Here is a 10,644-nt window from a genome sequence, read left to right on the forward strand (position 1 = left end):
ACTACGTGACACATCTCATTTATACTGTTCATGTATTGATAGACCACAATACATGACACATCTCATTTATACTGTTCATGTATTTATGAATAAACTGATTTGATTTGATTTGATTTTAATAATAATAAGTTTAATAATTCGCAGTTGACTTTAAAACTACTTTACAGTGTTGACTATAACATTTGACGTTATAATGATAATAATCTACAGTTGACTATAATGGTATGTTACAGTTGAATGATAATAATGTTTACTATAATAATAATAATAATAATAATAATAATAATAATAATAATTTACAATTGACTATACTACTACTATTACTACTACTACTACTACTACTACTACTACTACTACTACTACTATTACTACTACTACTACTACTACTACTACTAAATAATAATAACATAAAAATAAATAATAAATATGAATTAGTTTATTAATAACTTACAGTTTATTTTTTACTATAATTATAATCTGCAGTTTACTAGTTATAGTTTACTATAATAGGTTACACTAATTACAGTTTATTATAATAATCGTTAAAAGTTTACGTTTAAAAGTTTAATATAATAATAATTTACAGTTTACAACAATAATAATTTACGCTTTACTATAATAATAAAAACTTACACTTTACTATAATAATAATACTAATAAATATAATAACATAAACATTATAATTACACTTTCCTACTAATAAATTTAGTTTATTATATACATTTTACTATAATAATAATAATAACAATAACAACAACAACAACAACAACAACAACAACAATAACAATAATAACAATAACAACAATAATAATAATAATAATAATAATTTTAGTTTACTAATTATTATAATAATATTAATTTTACAATTTATTACTTAGTAAGTCTTTGTTTATTATATTTTACATTTTACTAGTTATAGTTTACTGTAATAATAATTTAATTTGTATTTTTTACAATTTGCGACAAATTTACAGTTTACTATAATATTTAGCAATTGATAACAATTTCCGTTTAAAATAACAATAACTTATATTTTACAACAACAACAACAACAACAACAACAACAACAACAATAATAATAATAATAATAATAATAATAATAATTTGCAGTTAACTATAATAATACTTTACAGTTACTATATAGTAATAATTTACAGTTTATTACCTGCCTCCCCGCTATTGTTGGCGACAATGCGCGGGAATCGCCAGATATTTCCGGTTCCGACAACACACCCCAAACACGAGCAGACAAGACCAATCTTTGACGAGAAATGAGGACCTTCATCCTAGGAGAAAAGTTAGAAAGTGTCATGCTAGGGTCAGACTACCAACTGTCACGACAAAATTGGTCAACTGGCCGATTTCACGACTTCTACGACCGTCCATTTGCTAGTCTGAGCGCTGTTACAACTCGATTCTCGTTGTATACAACTCCTACAGGCCGACTAATTGTTAGTCTGCACGCATACGTCGTAAGTTGTGAGTTGGGGAAGTTACAACGCAGCTTGTCGAGTTGGCCAACTGTATCGTGACAGTTGATAGTCTGAGCCGAGCATTGCGTGCGCAGTAAAGATGTTTTCCTTAAAGGCATACTGTCACAGATTTAAGAACCTTATTTCTATAAAAATTAATAATAAATAAAAATTACATTAATATTTGGAAACCAAATCTATCTATCGGATCACATTAACTGAACCACGATGGAGTGAAATCCATGTCAACCCTGTTGACAATATTAATTTTTGAATTATAGACCATTACCATAATTCAATTATTTTTAAGAAATATCATTAATAAGTGGAGTATGGTGGCTACGTAGATGGTTGAATAAAGTACATTTAGGGACAAATCAAAATTGTATATTTTTAGGTAATACTTTGTTAGACTATTTAATAGGTCAGTGGTCTATGAAAATATGCCTTCAAGGCGACGCCAAACGATGCGAATACTTCGTACTAGCATAATCACGAAAATAACCGAATGCATAGCGATTGATGAAATCATGTTTGTCTTGTGCAACCGGCTATGATCGTGGCTATTATCGTATTAGACACTCGTATTGCGTGATGGCGCCTTTAAATATATTATCTTGCGATAACCGCTACTGTCAAATATTTTAAATTAAAGGGACATTCCTCAGTTTGCTCCATTGTAAGATGTTTCCGACTAATAAAATAGTTCTACGGTTAAACTTACATATTAAATATATTTTCTTGTTTAGAATATCAGTGTCTGTATATTCAATGTGTTTCTGGTCGTCTTAATATTCCTAAGAAGCCCAAAATGGATTTTATCATCAAATAATTTCATACGTACGAAAAAAGCAATATTTTAGGAAACAAAATGAAATTTAACCTAGTACAAATATTAGAACGATCAGAAACAAGTTTAATATACAGTCAGTAATATTTTATGCAGAAATTACAATCGTTAAAAAGTCTCAGTTAGTCGATAACATCTTAAATATTGCAGCAAACTCAGTAATGTCCCTTTAAAATATCCTTTAATAACTACTTTTTTTTTTTTTTTAGATTCTGACGCCATATAACCGTAAATAAAATGTGTTGAGTGCGTCGTTAAATAAAACATTTCCTTCTTCTTCTTCTTTTCTAGAGTACCAGTTTTTTTGTTCTGCATTTTGTAGTACTTACATTTTATTTTACTTGATATTATAATTACAATTTTATAATTGAGCGATAAAACCCAGTTTGAGCTCACATAAATACCACGTTGTCTACAGACACATTGGGGACATGATACTTTAAACATTAAAATATATTTAATATGAAAGTTACACAGGTCAGGTCAGGTCAGGTCAGGTCAGGTCAGAGTGTTTAACGTGCACATTCAGAACAAGCTGTTGTAGCGTCCAGGACAGGAAAGGATTGGGTGGATTGGAGGGGAGTCGTTACACTGTCCTAGTCAAGATTTTATATTAAGAAAGGGACAACCCCCCCCCCCCCACCCCCCCCCCCCCAAAAAAAAAAAAACCCACAAAAAAACCCTGGTAAGTCCTGTTTAACAGAATTGTTAGATAGGATAATAAACGAGGTGTGTCCTAGCCAACATTTTATATTAAAGGGACATTCCTGAGTTTGCTGTAATGTTTTAATATGTTATCGACTAATGAAATATTTCTACGATTAAACTTACATATTAAATATGTTTTCTTGTTTAAAATATTAGTGGCTGTATATTAAACGTGTTTCTGATCGTTCTGATATTTGTACTAGGTTAATTTTCATTATATTTCCTGAAAAATATTTTTTCGTACGTACGAAATTATTTGAAAACAAAATCCAGTTTGGGCTTCTTACAAATATTAAGACGACCAGAAACACATTGAATATACAGACACTAATATTCTAAACAAAAAAATATATATAATATGTAAGTTTAATCGTAGAAATATTTTATTAGTCGAAAACATTGTACAATGCAGCAAACTTGGGAATGTCCCTTTAAGGAGGGGACAACAAACAAAGCCCCACCCTAGTAAGGGACGGTACGTAGTCCAGTGGTAAAGAGCTCGCTTGATGCGCGGTCGGTTTAGGATCGATCCCCGTCGGTAGGCCCAATGGGCTATTTCTCGTTCCAGTCAGTGCTCCACAACTGGTGGAACAAAGGCCGTGGTATGTACTATGCTGTCTGTGGGATGGTGCATATAAAAGATCCCTTGCTGCTAATCGAAAAGAGTAGCCCATGAAATGTCGACAGCGGGTTTCCTCTCTCAATATCTGTGTGGTCTTTAACCATATGTCTGACGCCATATAACCGAAAATAATATGTGTTGAGTGCGTCGTTAAATAAAATATTTCCTTCCACCCTAGTAAGTCCTGTTTAACAGAATTGTTAGACAGGATAACAAACAATGTGGACAGAAAACAATTATGTGCTTGGTGGGTTGGTGGTGGTGGCCAAGACGTGACGTCACAGTTTGAATTTGAAAAACAACTGACTGCTGTTTTAAAGGGACATACCCTAGTTTCAACCCATGAAAATTAACACTAAGTTTAGTTAACCTACAAACCTGAAACACATAATGAGTGAAACATGAGTCTGTGACTTTGAAATGGTGAAATACCCTCTAAAAATAGACTCCATAACTGTTACTGCTCAGACGCACGTGCCTTTTTTAAAATATGACAAATGTATTTTGTGATATTAAAAACACCAGGATGACCAAAAAACACTTCGAATGTACGGAAATTGATAATCTAAACAATAAAATCTAAGTAAAGTATGATTTTAGTTATCAAAAATAGCTCTGATATTAAAAATAAAATACCTTAGTGTTTAAAAATCAGGGTATGTCCCTTTAATGAATATGCGATGAATATTTTTCATTCTCATTATCTTAATATAAAAAAACTTTCCAATTTCTCCCACGATTTCAATCTGTTTCGACCCTTTCTGTCAATTTCCTCCGACTCTGTCTTCTGAGCTGTCCACACCATCGCCACCTGTCTCAACTTCCTCCACGGGTGCAGTCTCTGTGTATATCCCTGCACCCACCTGGCATCCTCGTCCTCTGCCGCTAATAAAGCTGGTCTGACCCACGGCACTAACTAACGACCGCCGGTAGTAGGGGTGCATAGTAGATGGTTACAAGTGCCTCTTAACAATGCCAGAAGTAACTACTGAACACTCCCCGAAGTGGTTAGACTAAGCCCACAGCTAAAAGCTGATGGGGAACAGGTGTGTGGCACAGATAGCCACAAGAGACAAGCACCTGTCGCGGTTGGAGAAACAAGGACTGGAGGTGGACAGTGAAAGAAGTTGAAAGAGGAGTTGCCAGATCGGGAAGAAATCAGATGGAATTCAAAAGGAGAGAAAGGAAAGGGGGCACTGGGACAAAAAAAAAAAAAAAAAAATTCATGTACTTTACATTTTTTTAACCCATAATTATGCATATATTACATACGACATCGGGTAATTTGTAGTGATTTATCATAATTAGGCCTATATGTTAATATGACACTTGAAACTTTGATAATGCACCTTTAAGGAGTTCTCGTGTATATATTTAACATTTAAATACACATATATTATATGCGACATCAGTTAATCTGTAGTTATTTATTACAATTACTAGCTCGAGTCACATCTAGCACTTCCTTTATTGATATGTTATAGAGGAGGGCTAGAGAGGACTGTGTGCAATAATTCGGCAATCGTTGACGACCAAATGGTAGCGAGCTACTGTATCGCAAATACAATTATTTTTTTCTCCTAAATCTGATGCCGCAATCTGTTGATTATTCCCGAGTCCAGTCATGACATTAAACCTACATGTTGTTAACCAGTACCAACGCTACACGAAGAAACCCCGACGACCCTATGCGAAACGAACCTGCGCTGTACTTTCGTGTGGTGACGTAGAGCAAAGTGTGTGCCCACGTGACACGTTGGTACTGGTTAACAACATGTAAGTCTAATGGCATAAAGTAACAATAGAGAGGCAACACGTAACGATTATATATATATATATATATATATATATATATATATATATATATATATATATATTTTTTTTTTTTTTTTTTTTTTTTTTGGGAAAAACTGTGGATAATGCTCTTAAAATTTATCTTGTTCTGCTGGGTGTTAACTCAGAGTTCGGACTACTGGTATAAAGCTGTACCACAGGCAAATCCAGAGGCGGACCAGGGGACCCATCCCCTTAAATATATTCAAGTACCTTTTGTTCTGGCTTAAAAGCATTTTCTTTTAGCCATCCGCCCCCCCCCCCTCCCCCCCAAAAAAAAAATACACCGATCCACCCTGTGTACACCACACTGGAAACAATCTGGATCCAGCCCCTGTGTTCACCACATCAGAACAAAATCTGGATCTACCCCTGTATTCACCACACTACAAAAAATCTGGATCCACCCCTGTGTTCACCACTAGAACAAAATCTGGATCCACCCCTATGTTCACCGCACTAGAACAAAATCTGGATGCACCCCTATGTTCAGCACACTAGAACAAAATCTGGATCCACCCCTATGTTCAGCACACTAGAACAAAATCTGGATCAACCCCTATGTTGACCTCACTAGAACAAAATCTGGATCCACCCCTATGTTCAGCACACTAGAACAAAATCTGGATCCACCCCTATGTTCAGCATACTAGAACAAAATCTGGATCCACCCCTATGTTCAGTACACTGGAACAAAATCTGGATCCACCCCTATGTTCAGCATACTAGAACAAAATCTGGATCCACCCCTATGTTCAGCACACTAGAACAAAATCTGGATCCACCCCTATGTTCAGCACACTAGAACAAAATCTGGATCCATCCCTATGTTCAGCATACTAGAACAAAATCTGGATCCACCCCTGTGTTCACCGCACTAGAACAAAATCTGGATCCACTCCTATGTACACCACTAGAACAAAATCTGGATCCACTCCTATGTACACCACTTGAACAAATCCTTGATCCACCCATTTGTTCACCACCCCTACAAAAATCTGGACCACTCTGAAATAGACATGTCGTGTACTGTTAAAAATAAACAACTTCCTGCATCTGAAGTGTTTTTATCTTTTCCAAAAAATTAATACTCATATATCGATATACCACTGACGGGGATATATACTTAATTACAGTCACACACTTGAAGGGCTGGTTACAATATATACAAATATATAGCCCGTGGGATATTTATGATACCAGACTAGTGACTAAAAGTGAAAATAAGACTGTAAATACGTGTAATGTTAAGTAAATCAAAACTACCCACTTACCTCTGTTTTGTTTTCTTCTCTCTTCATATTGCAATTGACGTGACCCGTGACCCAAGACCCGTGATTAATTTATGTTACTCTCGACAGATACCCATGTCACGTGGTTGTCTGACTAATACGAATGATGTTTTACGAAGTCGCATTATCACTTCCTGATTTAATCTGTGGTGTCCTAATTAAGCAATCTCTCTCTCTCTCTCTCTCTCTCTCTCTCTCTCTCTCTCTCTCTCTCTCTCTCTCTCTCTCTCTCTCTCTCTCTCTCTCTCTCTCTCTCTGTCTCTTTCTCTCTCTGTCTCTCTCTCTGTCTGTCTCTCTCTCTGTGTTTCTATCTCTCTCTGTGTTTCTATCTCTCTCTCTATCTCTCCCCCCCTCTCTCTCTCTCTCTCTCTCTCTCTCTCTCTCTCTCTCTCTCTCTCTCTCTCTGCCTCTGTGTTTCTCTCTTTTGCCGGCCTCGGTGGCGTCGTGGTTAGGCCATCGGTCTACAGGCTGGTAGGTACTGGGTTCGGATCCCAGTCGAGGCGTGGGATTTTTAATCCATATACCGATTCCAAACCCTGAGTGAGTGCTCAGCAAGGCTCACTGGGTAGGTGTAAAACCACTTGCACCGACCAGTGATCCATAACGGGACGTAGATAAACTTGTATAAATGGCCCTAAAATGAATTCTACGTCGCGGGACTTGTTGATGTGTACTAATTAGTATCTGTCTACGTCCCGGTACTCCTTAATTGCCCTTTTACCTGGTTGGCGGTGTGTGCAGTCAAAAGGTAACTACGAACTAATTCTGGACCACAGTGCAGTTATTAGCACTAAGAATTCGTGTCACTGATTATGTTGTAGGTATTGCAAATAAATAAAATAAAATAAATTTTAAAATGATATAAAATAATATCGGCTCCAACCTATGTTTTACCGGCTTTGGTGTAAATATGTATGTCCGTCCGTCGTCTGTCTGTGTGTCTGCCTCTCTGTATCTATGTCTGTCTGTTGTTTAATTTTTTATATGTTAATACAACAAACTATCCAATTTAAAAATAGCGTAACATTTTTATTCAAACTTCAGTAACACATTAATTATTTCCATAATTCAGCTCCACGATTCATTTTGAACGCAAAACATTTTCCGTTGATTCTCGCAGCTTTCAACTGAAATGCAAACGTTCTCCGATGTGATCAGTGTACTCCATGTGTGTGATGTTGTGGCTGATCAACTCATCTTTCGGAGACCGGATTCTGGCATCTTCGTTTTCGTGCCGGAGCTCGCCAGTGACCATCTAACTGCTGTAGTTTAACTTCTACTGTAGACTGCTCACGTTTCAATAGACCTACCACCTCAAATATGTTCAGATGATTCTTATGGGCGATTTGATTTATTTTATGGTGCCATCCTTTCAAATAGTTATTTGTCCGGTGGCTGTCATTGCCAAAGTGGTTCCACATTTCTGGACTTCATGATCCTTCTGTAAAGGTGTTAGTGACGTAGTTCATCAGTAATGTTACTTTTTCATCCTGGGAATTGTCGGCAATTGTGTCAGCCCAAGCGTCCCAAATTTTGTCCAGCGGAACCTTCGGAAGGGCTGAAGCACGCCTTACCAACTTTTGTACATCATCGTTTTCAATATATTCTGATGCTAGTCCTACTTTTTGCGCGTACGACGTAATGGAAAATTAAAAAACAAAACAAAAAACAACAACACACAAACCAGCCTCTCAATCGTGTGGTGGGGAATACAATGCGTACAGCGTTGCGAGCAGATAAAAAATACTACCCAGGACAGTAATCCTTTAAAACAGTAGAGACCAATAACAGCAAAACAAAACAAAACTCAGGAGAAAAAGGAAAAAATAACAATAATAATAATTTTAAGAAAAGAAAATACACACAAGTGCTTGCTGAATTGCTACCCCGAACAGTAATGCTAGAATATAAACGTTTCTCATTTCGTTGGTAAAGAAAACACTGATCACACTGCAATGCAGAACATGTAAACCAGTTAGTTCCTTCTACTTCCCGGGACATTCATAATTCGGCAAACCGGTACTACACAAAATAGGATTTTCTACGTCCCGGGCCGACACCGGTTCAACAAAGGCCATGGTTTGTGCTATCCTGCCTGTGGGAAGCGCAAATAAAACATCCCTTGCTGCCTGTCGTAAAAGAGTAGCCTATGTGGCGACAGCGGGTTTCCTCTAAACAAAAACAGTGTCAGAATGACCATATGTTTGACGTCCAATAGCCGATGATAAAATAAAAAATCAATGTGCTCTAGTGGCGTCGTTAAATAAAACAAACAAACAAACTGTTTCTCTCTCTCTCTCTCTCTCTCTCTCTCTCTCTCTCTCTCTCTCTCTCTCTCTCTCTCTCTCTCTCTCTCTCTCTCTCTCTCTCTCTGTATGTATGTGTGCGTGCACATGGGTACTAATATATATATATATACATACACACACATACAACATACATACATACGTACATACAACATACATACATACATACGTACATACAACATACATACATACATACGTACATACAACATACATACATACATACATACATACATACATACATACATACATACATACAACATACATACATACATAGATACATACATACATAGATACATACATACATAGACGATGATTAATAAATCAATGTGCTCTAGTGATATCGTCAAACAAAACTAATTTAATAATTTAATTTTCAATGGGGTGGGGGGATGGGAACAATGTATATTTGGAATTGGGGAATCAGTACACCCCCCCCCCCCCCCACACGCCTATTTGTTCGGTTATTATAGACGTCGCAAGTTGTTACTAAAGTTATCACATTTATCACACACAGAACACACCCATACATACACAGAAACAAAAACACACACACACAGTCACACAAACATACACGCACACACACACAAACATACACACACGTACACACACAAACAGACACACATACACACAAACACACACACATACACACACACAAACAGACACACAAACACATACACACAACACAGACACACCCAAAGAGACATACATACACACAGAGAAACATACACACACACCACACATACATACACACACAAACCTACACACAAACCTACACATAAACAAACACACGCACAAACATACACACAACAAACAGAAAAGTTACGTACCTTAAAAGTTTGTGTCATTTGAAGTTAGAAAGTCTGTCTTGTTTAACGACACCATTAGAGCACATTGATTTATTGACCACCGGGCAATGCGTGTTAAACATTTAGTAATTCTGACCCGTAGTTTTCAGAGGAAATCCCTTACATTTTTCCAAACGCAGCAAGGGCTCTTTTATATCGAGAACTTTCCCATAGACAGAACAGTACTTCTTCTTCTTCTTCTGCGATCCCGGCCATGTTAGATGGGTAGTCCGGTATTGTGGACGAAGTCCGCAGTCAGCCTCAACGACGGTCCCCACAGCTTCTCCCTTAGGTCCACTGCACTGGGCCACGTTTGCTGTCGCAGAGTATTTAAGGTGGGACAGAATTGGAGAATGTGGGCTGGTGTCTGTGGACCAGTGCCACATGGGCACTCGTCCGTGTGAGAGATTTTCAGCCTGAAGAGATGCGAGATTTTCAGCCTGAAGATGGTAACCTGTTGTGATCTCTCCAGCTGGTAGATGCCATTCCCTTCAGGCCCTATCTGCAGACGCTGCCTCCACGTTCTTGAAGTGAATTTTTAGAAGGGTCAAGAACAGTACAAGTCAAGTACAGTGGAACACTAGTTATGATGGGGGGGGGGGGGGGGGGACGACCCATCGAGTCCGCAGACGACTCGAGCACTCCGGGATTGCGCTTTACCGATTGAGGTCAATCCCGCCCCTTTTGTCGTTAAAGAAATGTACATTCCTATTGTT

This window comes from Gigantopelta aegis, chromosome 7, assembly GCF_016097555.1.
Source record: "Gigantopelta aegis isolate Gae_Host chromosome 7, Gae_host_genome, whole genome shotgun sequence".
In the NCBI taxonomy this organism is placed as follows: Eukaryota; Metazoa; Mollusca; class Gastropoda; order Neomphalida; family Peltospiridae; genus Gigantopelta; species Gigantopelta aegis.